We start from the raw sequence: 9,421 nt of genomic DNA, 5'->3' as shown, positions 1-9,421 counted from the left end.
GCTGTGCAAGTGATCCACATCTAACACGACCTGAATTGTAGCAGAAGTATCGCTTTTCAATCTAGACGCGCCACAAGCCTTTTTCTGCAAGCTGAAACAGCCAACCTGCGTTAGATAGGTTTTAATGCCACATATTTTTGGGGACAGCTTTTATGGCAATATCTTGTCGGTCTATATATATATATATATATATATATATATATATATATATATATATATATTCATGTTGAATAAGATCGCATTCCAATGCATAAAATTGAACCAGAGAACTATTTTGGCCAATTACTATGCAGGTAATACTAAAAAGTAATATATAGTCACCATTCACCGGACCAACAAGCTAATATGCTGAACATGTCGAAGATGCCATGAATGGATATTGCTCGTCGCTTTTGACGTAAAGAGACAGTTCATACGATTCGTCAATCATGGATTAAGCTCAAAGAAAAATTCACTTCTAAACTCAAATGCCTCTGCTAGGGGCAGGTGAAGAGTTGCCAAAGAGACTTTGCTATCATCTAAACAAATTTTATTTCCTTTTCTAAAAATTAGTAACTGGGCTATTGCCCAATACCTGCAGGCAAAGACCAAAGCTCTTGCCAAGACGTTTACCAAATTTTCAAATTCGGAAGGCAACGGTAAAGAAGTGCATGATTTTTTTTATCGAACCAGTACTATCCTAAGAGTACTGACCTATAAGATTCCTTCATAACTACGACTTACAATCCTGATTGGTTAGAGTTTAAAAAAGAAGGAAATATTATATCTGATAATAATGAATTTATCTTAAAAGTCCACACAAAATCGTCCCGGTCTTGTTGCTCGAATTGCGAAACAAAACAAAACTTTGATGAAATAATCAATTATTTAAATTAAAGACTGGTATTTAAAAAGGTGGCAGAATATGTGTATACAAATGAATTAAAGAAAAAATTGGACTACCACCAATGCATTTGCTATTGATATTGAATCCATCTCCCAGTCGAAAACTGATGATCAAATTTCCGCTTAAATTCCAAATACTGACTACCCTGTATTACGAGAAAAAGAAGTTTACAATTCTCGAGTTGTGCTGGACTCCAGTTCATGTAAATTTGGATGTATAAAACAATGGCATCAATTTCCACTTCGACCAGCATTCGCGACGACAGTACCTATATCGCAAGGGCAAACTTTTGAAATTGATAAAAATACATCTGATAAAATACAATACCCCAAATACATCTGATAAAAATTTGAGATAGCCATTTTGTTAAAAAAGTTCAAAGATCATTTAACGAAAACTCCGGGGTCGACACAACCACCTAGGGCCCGGGGACAGGCGTTGTAATTTATGCCCTGGGAATAAATATGGTTCATATAGAAGGGATGCTCTTATAAACTTAGGAGAGGGCTCGTTTGATTGGAAATTAAAAGTTCTAGTTCACTTTTTAAATTTAAAAGAGATTAAAGGGCTAATAGCCCCCCCCTCGCCCTTTTTTCCAGAAAAGTATGTGATAAAAATATTGAGATAGAAATTTTGTTAAAAACAGTTCAAAGATTTTATAACGAACTCTGGGGTCAACACAGCCCCCTAAGGCCCGGGGGCTGGCGTTGTAAGTTATGCCCTGGGGGTATATTTTGTTCTGATAAAAGGGATGCTTGTATAAACTTCAGAGAGGGCTCATTTGATTGGAAACTGGAAGTTCTAGTTCACTTTTTAAGAACTAAAAGAGATCGAAGGGCAACTGGAACCCACCGACCCCCTCACGCCCTTTTTCTCCAAACCCATCCGATATAAATTTTGAGGTAGCCATTTTGTTAAAAATAGTTCAAAATCAGATAATAGAAAATCCGGGGATCAACACAACCCCTCAGAGCCTGGGGGCAAGTGTTTTAAGCTATTCCCCAAGGACATATAAGGTTTTCATTTAAGGGGAGGTCGTGTAAATTTCTGAAGTGTTTCATGTGATTGAGAATTCATAGTTCTAGTTGAATTTTTTGAGTCAAAGAGGATTGTAGGAAATCTACCCCACCCCCACACACACACAAACCCTCTTTTCCCCGGATGTGTTCGATCAAAATTTTGGGATTGTCGGTCTGTTTGAACTAGTCCAGCGATCAAATAACAAAAACATCGGAGTCAACATTACCTCCCCCTAAATCCCAGAGGAAGGGTTGTAACTTATGCCCCGGGGGCATATAAGGTTCTTATGGAAAAGACGGTAGCATAATTTTTGGAGGGAACTCAAATGATCAGAAATCGAAAGTTCTAGTTCCCTTTTTGTGAGTAAAAAGCTATCCGATGGCAACTAGCCTCCCCCCACCAACCCCAAGGCTATAAGGTTGCAGTTTTTTCCTAGAGGTACTTCATAGGTAGGGGATGGTCGCATAAACTTCGGAGGGGGCTTATTCGATTGGAAATTGGAAGTCATAGCGCTCTTTTCAGGAGTCAAAAGTGATTGTAGGACAAATAGCCTCGACGCCCTTTTCTCCCCAAATGCATCCGATGAAAATCTTAATTTTAGTTTTAAAATTAAATAGAAATATTTCCAGGGTGGACAGAACCCCCTTCCCAGGATTAGGCTTTATAAGCTATGGCATGGGGGCATATATGGTTTTACAGAAGGGATCCTCGTATAAACATCAGAAGGGGTTCATTTGATTGGAAATTGAAATTTCTAGTTCATTTTTTAAGATTCAAAAGAGATTGGAGGTCAACTAACCCCCCGCCCAAGCCCTTTTTTCCCCAAATCCACCCAAAAAAATTTTGAGATAGGCATTTTATTGAAAATAGTTCAAGAATCAGAAAAAAAACTCCAGGATCGACACAACGCCCAAGAGCCCAGGAGCCAGTGGCCATTCAGTCGCCATTTATATAGCCATTTTGTTCAAAATTGACCATAAATCCTATAAAAAGACTCCACGGATAAAGCTCTTTTTCCCCAAAGGCGTTTTGGGCGTTTTTTTACGCGTAAGCGCTTTTTTCCCCAAATCCACCCAAAAAAAATTTGAGATAGGCATTTTATTGAAAATAGTTCAAGAATCAGAAAAAAAACCTCCAGGGTCGACACAACGCCCAAGAGCCCAGGAGCCAGTGGCCATTCAGTTGCCATTTATATAGCCATTTTGTTCAAAATTGACCATAAATCCTATAAAAAACAAACTCCACGGATAATACGACCCACATTAGGGGGGAAATGTTGTGAGTTATGCCCCCGGGGCATATAAGCTTTTATGGAAGGGATGGTAGCATAAATTTTAGAGGGATATCATTAGATTCAAATACAGAAGAGAGAATAATGAGGACTTTTTTTCCCAAGACAGTAAACGAACAAAATCTATTTGAATATTTCGGCCCTATATCTAAGGGCCGTCTTCAGCAAAGAAAATAATAAACATACAATAAAAGTTCTCGGTTAAAAATCCTTTTTTTAAAACAGCCTAGGCATCATTACTTCTTGACGAAAAGTTCAGCCAAGACTGTGTGAAAAAAGCTAACATTTTACAAGCTAAAAGGTCCATTCATTTCACTCACTGTATTTATTAAAAATTGGAATAATTTCTCATTTTGATATTTGCCTTCTCTGCAGCTAATCTTGTAGTTCTTTTAGGATTGAACTTGTTTGTATAAGGATGTTATAGGGTTGAGTGTGTATTCACCCAAGTCTCTATTTACGGACGTATTATTATTTAAGTTTCGCTTGATTTCGATTGCCTCACGGACAGTTTGTTCGATTCCTAGGTCATTGCTAATTAGAATTGTTTCGTCAAATAGAACATAATGGTTTGGATTTTCAAAAATATAATTGCTTAAAGCTGAATCGAAAGATATGGAGCTATTTTTAGATTTTAATGCTTTTTCAATACTTTCTGTGTTGCTGTAATCTTGTTCCTAAATTTTGGTGGGCTCGATCAATGTAATAATTTCCACAACTACATGGTATTACATCCCTCATAGACGAGTAACTGGGGTTTTATCCTTACCAGAACTGAGAAGATTCATCATACTTAAATTACTTGTGAATAAAACACGTAAATTATTTTTTTTACTAAACTTTTTTCAGTTTTGAAGTAATTTTCGAAATATAAGGTAGGTAAATCATGCTTGTGGGTTTATTCGAATCGTTTACTGTTGTGGGAATTAATCTGTTGATCCCCAAATTTTTATTATCTGCAATTTATTATCTGCATTTATTATCATTTTATCATATTTATCATCTGCATTTTATTATCTACAGTCCCCAAAAAGAATCAAGTATTCTCTCGCTATACGTTCCATAAGCGAGACCAGAAGGATGCTGAAAATACTGACAATTACGTAACAGAGTTTAAGATCCTAGTTAACCATGGGGATACACCAGTGAAAGTGAAATAGTAAGAGACAAAATAGTGTATGAATCAGAAATCCTAAGCTACGTTTTTAGCCACTGGTGAAAGCCTTACACTAGCCCAAGCTGTCACCATGTACAGAGCTCATGAGTCAGCTAATGAATCTAGAACAGCTCAAACTTTTGAACAAAAGGAAATAAACAAGAAGTGGATCCTATTACACATAATAGATTCAGCTCCCCACGGAAGAAGATAGGGTGCTACTTCTGTGGTGGAAACTACTCACCCCAGCATGTATGCCCTGCAAAAGGAAAAGTGTGTGCCAAGTGCAAAAAACAGAGCCATTTTGCAAGAGTATGCAAAAGTAAGGCTGCAAACGCTGTTTGAAATTAAGCCACAAATATTCTATCATCCACCAATGTTATGCACAACTAGGAAGCTATACCATCAACGATGACTCCAACAAAGATGAAATTTATGCTGAGATTTCTGTATGTGGACAAATCCACATCAACTTCAAAATAGACACATGTGCTTAGGTCAACATCCTGCCTTCCTAATACCTGAAGAAACTGTCGCCGAAGCTGCAGCTGCTTAAATTCACACAGCAACTCACCAACTACTGTGGGTGGACCATAACCCATCTAGAAGTCTGTAGCATCCCTTGTTGCTACAAAAATGGAGCAGCGCAGTCACTTGCCTTCTATGTGGTTGAGTCAAACACCACACCCATGATTTGGTTTAAGGCAATCAAAGACATAAATGTGATCAAGCTTGTCCTGAACATCAAACAATCACCAGTAACCGAGTATTTTGATGTATTTAAAGGCATATGGAAACATGAAATAGAATGTGAAATACACCTAAGGGACAACACAACACCCGCAGTACATCCAGCTAGAAAAATAACACTAGCTCTGAAGCAGAGGCTCAAGAACGAGTTAGAACGACTAGAAAGTTTCAACATCATTGAAAAGGTCAGTGAACTAACGGATTGGGTGAATGCCATGGTAATGGTTGAAAAAAAGGAGGGAGACATAAGACTCTGCATCGACCTTGTGGACCTGAAGAAGGTGATAATACGTCCCCACTACCCTTTCCCGGTATTCCAAGATGCTGTTGCTGAGCTTGATAGTGCAGTAGCATTCAGCAGGCTAGATGCCCGCTCAGACTACTGGATACTCCCACTCTCCACGTGATAATTCCTACTACACTACCTTCAGCACCATCTATGGACGATACAGATAGAAGAGATACCCCTTTGGTCTGGTGTCTGCCCAAAATGGAAGAGGCATTTGAAAGATTAGAAGGTATTATAATGCTTGTGGATGACATTCTTGTATATGGGAGAAACCTCAAAGAGCACGACCAAAGGCTTGAAGCCGCTCTTAAAAGAGCTATAAAAAAAGGAATACGTTTCAATAGTATGAAACACGAAATTTCCAAAGACAAAGTAAAATATTTTTGACACATTGTTAGCAAGGACGGGATAAAGCCAGACCCAGAAAAGATCATAGCCATAAAAGAGATGCCAAATCTCCAGCATAGAGAAGAGCTACAGACATTGTTAGGAATGCTCAACTTCCTATCAAAGTACATACCCGACCTATCTTCCAAAAATATACCAATCAGAGATCTCAGTAAAGCCATGGAATTCAGGTGGGAAGTTAATCATGAATCCTGCATGAGAGACATCAAGAACATCAAGAGGTTATATCAGAAGATCTAGCATTCTTTGACCATGGATGCAAAACATTTGAGCTCAAGGCTGATGCTTCAAAGTATGGACTTGGAGCAGTGTTCTCCTCGCATGGGAAGATAGTTGGTTTTACATCTAGAGCCCTCATCAAGACAGAACAGAACTATCCACAGGTGGAGAAAGAACTCTACGCAATCGTGTTTGGGTGCCAACACTTTCATCGCTAATCTATGGGCGCAAAATCATCGTAACAACAGATTATTGCCCGCTAAAAAATATCCTGTCGCGTCCACTCCATGATGCACCAGTGTGATTACGACAAATGATGATTCAGATCCAGTCGTATGACCTACAGGTACACTTCAGCCCTGATTCAGGTACTTCGGCACCAGATTCACTCTCTTGACTTCATTTGGCAGATACTTATGCCCAAATGCAGAATAAAATCGAAGTCTAAGTTAACGCAGTGACGGAATTTCTACCAGTAGGCGACTCAAAAGTAGAGCCGTGAGACAGAAAAAGATGCTCTGTTCAAGAAACTCATGAAACTCATACGCAAAGGATGGTCTTAGGAACATAGTAGGTTTAAAAAGCCAGTGGTCAGATAGGCCTTTTACAGAATAACATCAAGAGCTTTTTCAGCCTGTAACCCAAGATGAGGTGCTGGAAATCTCTAAGAATTATGAGAGGTCGATCATTACCTGGAACAGATGGAATACCAGCAATAATATGGAAGTGGACCCGGGTTTGGGTAATACCAATGATAGTGATTATTTTTTCAAAGTTGATAGAGGTTCCCCAATGGCCAGAACAATGGGTTACGTCAGTAGTGGTACCCCTCTTAAAAAAAGGAGACCCAGAAAAACATGAGAATTATAGGCTCATAGCACTAGGGAACGCTTTAAGTAGGCTATTCTCCAAGATTTTGTGTAGAATGCTAGATAAATGGTTGGAAAGAGGAAAAAGACTGGCGGAGGCTCAAGCAGGACTTTATAAAAAAATTATAGTACAATAGACCAGGCATTTATTTTACATAGTTTAAAAAGAAAATATACTAGGAAAAAGGGAGATGAACTTTTTGTAGCGTTTCTGGACCTTAGAGGGACGTTTGATGGAGTTGATAAGGAATTATTCATAAAAACTATATGAGAAATAGGGCTGCCGAGGGCATTTGTTATGATTATAGCTAAAATATATTTGGCAGTGAGGGTGGTTGTGAGGGTTGGTAGACGTATATCGAGGGTAGTACAAAGGAGGATAGGAGTGAAACAAAGATGCACTTTGTTTTCTATGCTATTCTCTTTATATATTAATGATATAGAAGAATATCTAAAGCAGAAAAAGACACCAAGTGTCAAACTGCTCACAGATAATACGATTTTATTACTATTCGCAGATAATATAGCGCTACTTCCGGATAGTAAGGGAAATCTTCAAAAACTTCTAGACTTAGCTTCAGAGTATTTTAAGGAAAACCGGTTAGCTTTGAATATAGATAAGTCGGTAGTTATGATGTTTAGAATTACCAGGAAAATAGCGGGGCTAAGATTTAGCTATAGAGGGGAGGAACTGAAAATAGTTGAAGAATTTAATTATTAGAAATTAAGTTAAGGGCTAATGTAAAATGGGAGAGACATATAGAGGATATGGAAATTAAAGGGAATAAGCTAATGGGAATGTTTCTTAGAAGTACTATTAAAAAGTTAGGTCTAAATGATATTAAGGTGCAGAAGAGAATTTTTGAGGGAAGATTGATTTCAATAGTACATTATGGATCAGAATTGTAAGGGTGTAAGAAAGGAATGGGGTTAGAAAGGATTCAGCTTAGGTGTTTTAAGAGACTGTTAGGTTTAAAAGATAGGTTTAATATTCTAGTATTAAGAGAAGATTTAGGTTTTGACACCCTTAGGAATAAGATACCTAATAAAAATGGTTAAGTTTTGGGAAAGGATAACATCGTTGCCTGAAGATGGATTAGTTAGGGTAGCATACAGAAAAATGACAAAGGATAATAGAAAAGATTCATGGCAAAATCAAATAAGGAAAATTTTGAATAGTTGTGGGATGTCAGGAATTTGGAATCAGGGGGTAGGCATAAAAAAGGAGAAGGGTAGGTAGCAAAAGAGGTAAGGATTATGTTGCAAGAGCAATAGATCCAGCTATGGTAGGTTGGTCGGACCGCAGCAGCGTTTCTAGGTGTGTATGTGGAGGCCAAAGAGGTATGGGAAGAGGAAAACTATTTGAAAGTGGGACTTCAGAGGGAGAATATAAGGTGGTTCATTTCAATAAGGTGCAATTTTATGCCTTTCGGTGAAAGACGGAAGTATTTGGTGAGGCTTAAATCACAGAGGAGCTAGTATTTTTGCCCATTATGTGGAGAAAACAAAGACATAGAGCACTTTATGTGCAATTGTAAGGAGTTAAAGAATTTGAGGATAGAAACTTTTAGGATTGTGTTAAATGGAAAAGATTGGATGGTCAGAATTTTAAAAAGTAGGTGTAAAGTGGATATTAAGAATGTGGGGAGGTACGCACGTGTATACCCACAGAACAAAGAGAGATTATTGGAGGGTGGACGATAGGCGGCACAAAAAAAGAATGTTGAAAGATGTTTTATATGGCGTGCTTGAAGCGTTTTCTTTTTTTCTTTTTTGTAGCCATGATCAGTGCAGCTTTAAAACATTTAAAATATATTGATCGTGTGTGTGACATTTTGTGTAATTATGTGAGTTTTCGGTATTATGTGTTTTTTTTGTTTTCTTTTTGCAGTTGTTATGCTTTTTCATAGTTATTATTTTATACCCTGTTACGTGAGTTAGTATCATATGGTATTATCTGTTGTCTTTTCGCCATTTCCCCTGAGTTATTTTTTTGCAATAAATATCTATCTATTTATTTACTATACTTTTGCTCTAGATGCTCAGGATTTAGATAGATTATAAATCAAAGATTTCTACAGGCACCGTAATCCTTATAATTTGTAATTTAGTTCTTTACAGTCCGAATTTTCTTCATGATATAGCTTTTTGGCAGAGACATCCGAATTTCGATGCATGTTTGAAAGTGCTGCTCAATAGCAGCAATATTCAAAATCTCTGAATGACTCATTATCTAGGTTAAAATTTAAAATGAGTGATATGAAAGCAGCTTTAACAGAAATGGGGTTTCCGCTGTGGAAGATGTGAGTCATAAATTACATACGTGATTATAAGATATGAAAATGTTCCAGGAGTAAGCATTATTGTTGGACTAGGATTCATTTGGGAGGCTTGTATGATTTTTTTTTTATAAAAATGTGCATTGTTTGTATAATAGACTTTTCCACCCCTGCTGCAGCATCAATACAGTAATTTTTTGTGCCTCAATGGATCCAGCATGTAGCCTAGTTGAGCTAGGATGAAAATTAAAAGA

Source organism: Artemia franciscana, chromosome 7 (genome assembly GCF_032884065.1).
Source record: "Artemia franciscana chromosome 7, ASM3288406v1, whole genome shotgun sequence".
In the NCBI taxonomy this organism is placed as follows: domain Eukaryota; kingdom Metazoa; phylum Arthropoda; class Branchiopoda; order Anostraca; family Artemiidae; genus Artemia; species Artemia franciscana.
This window is presented reverse-complemented; position numbering follows the sequence as displayed.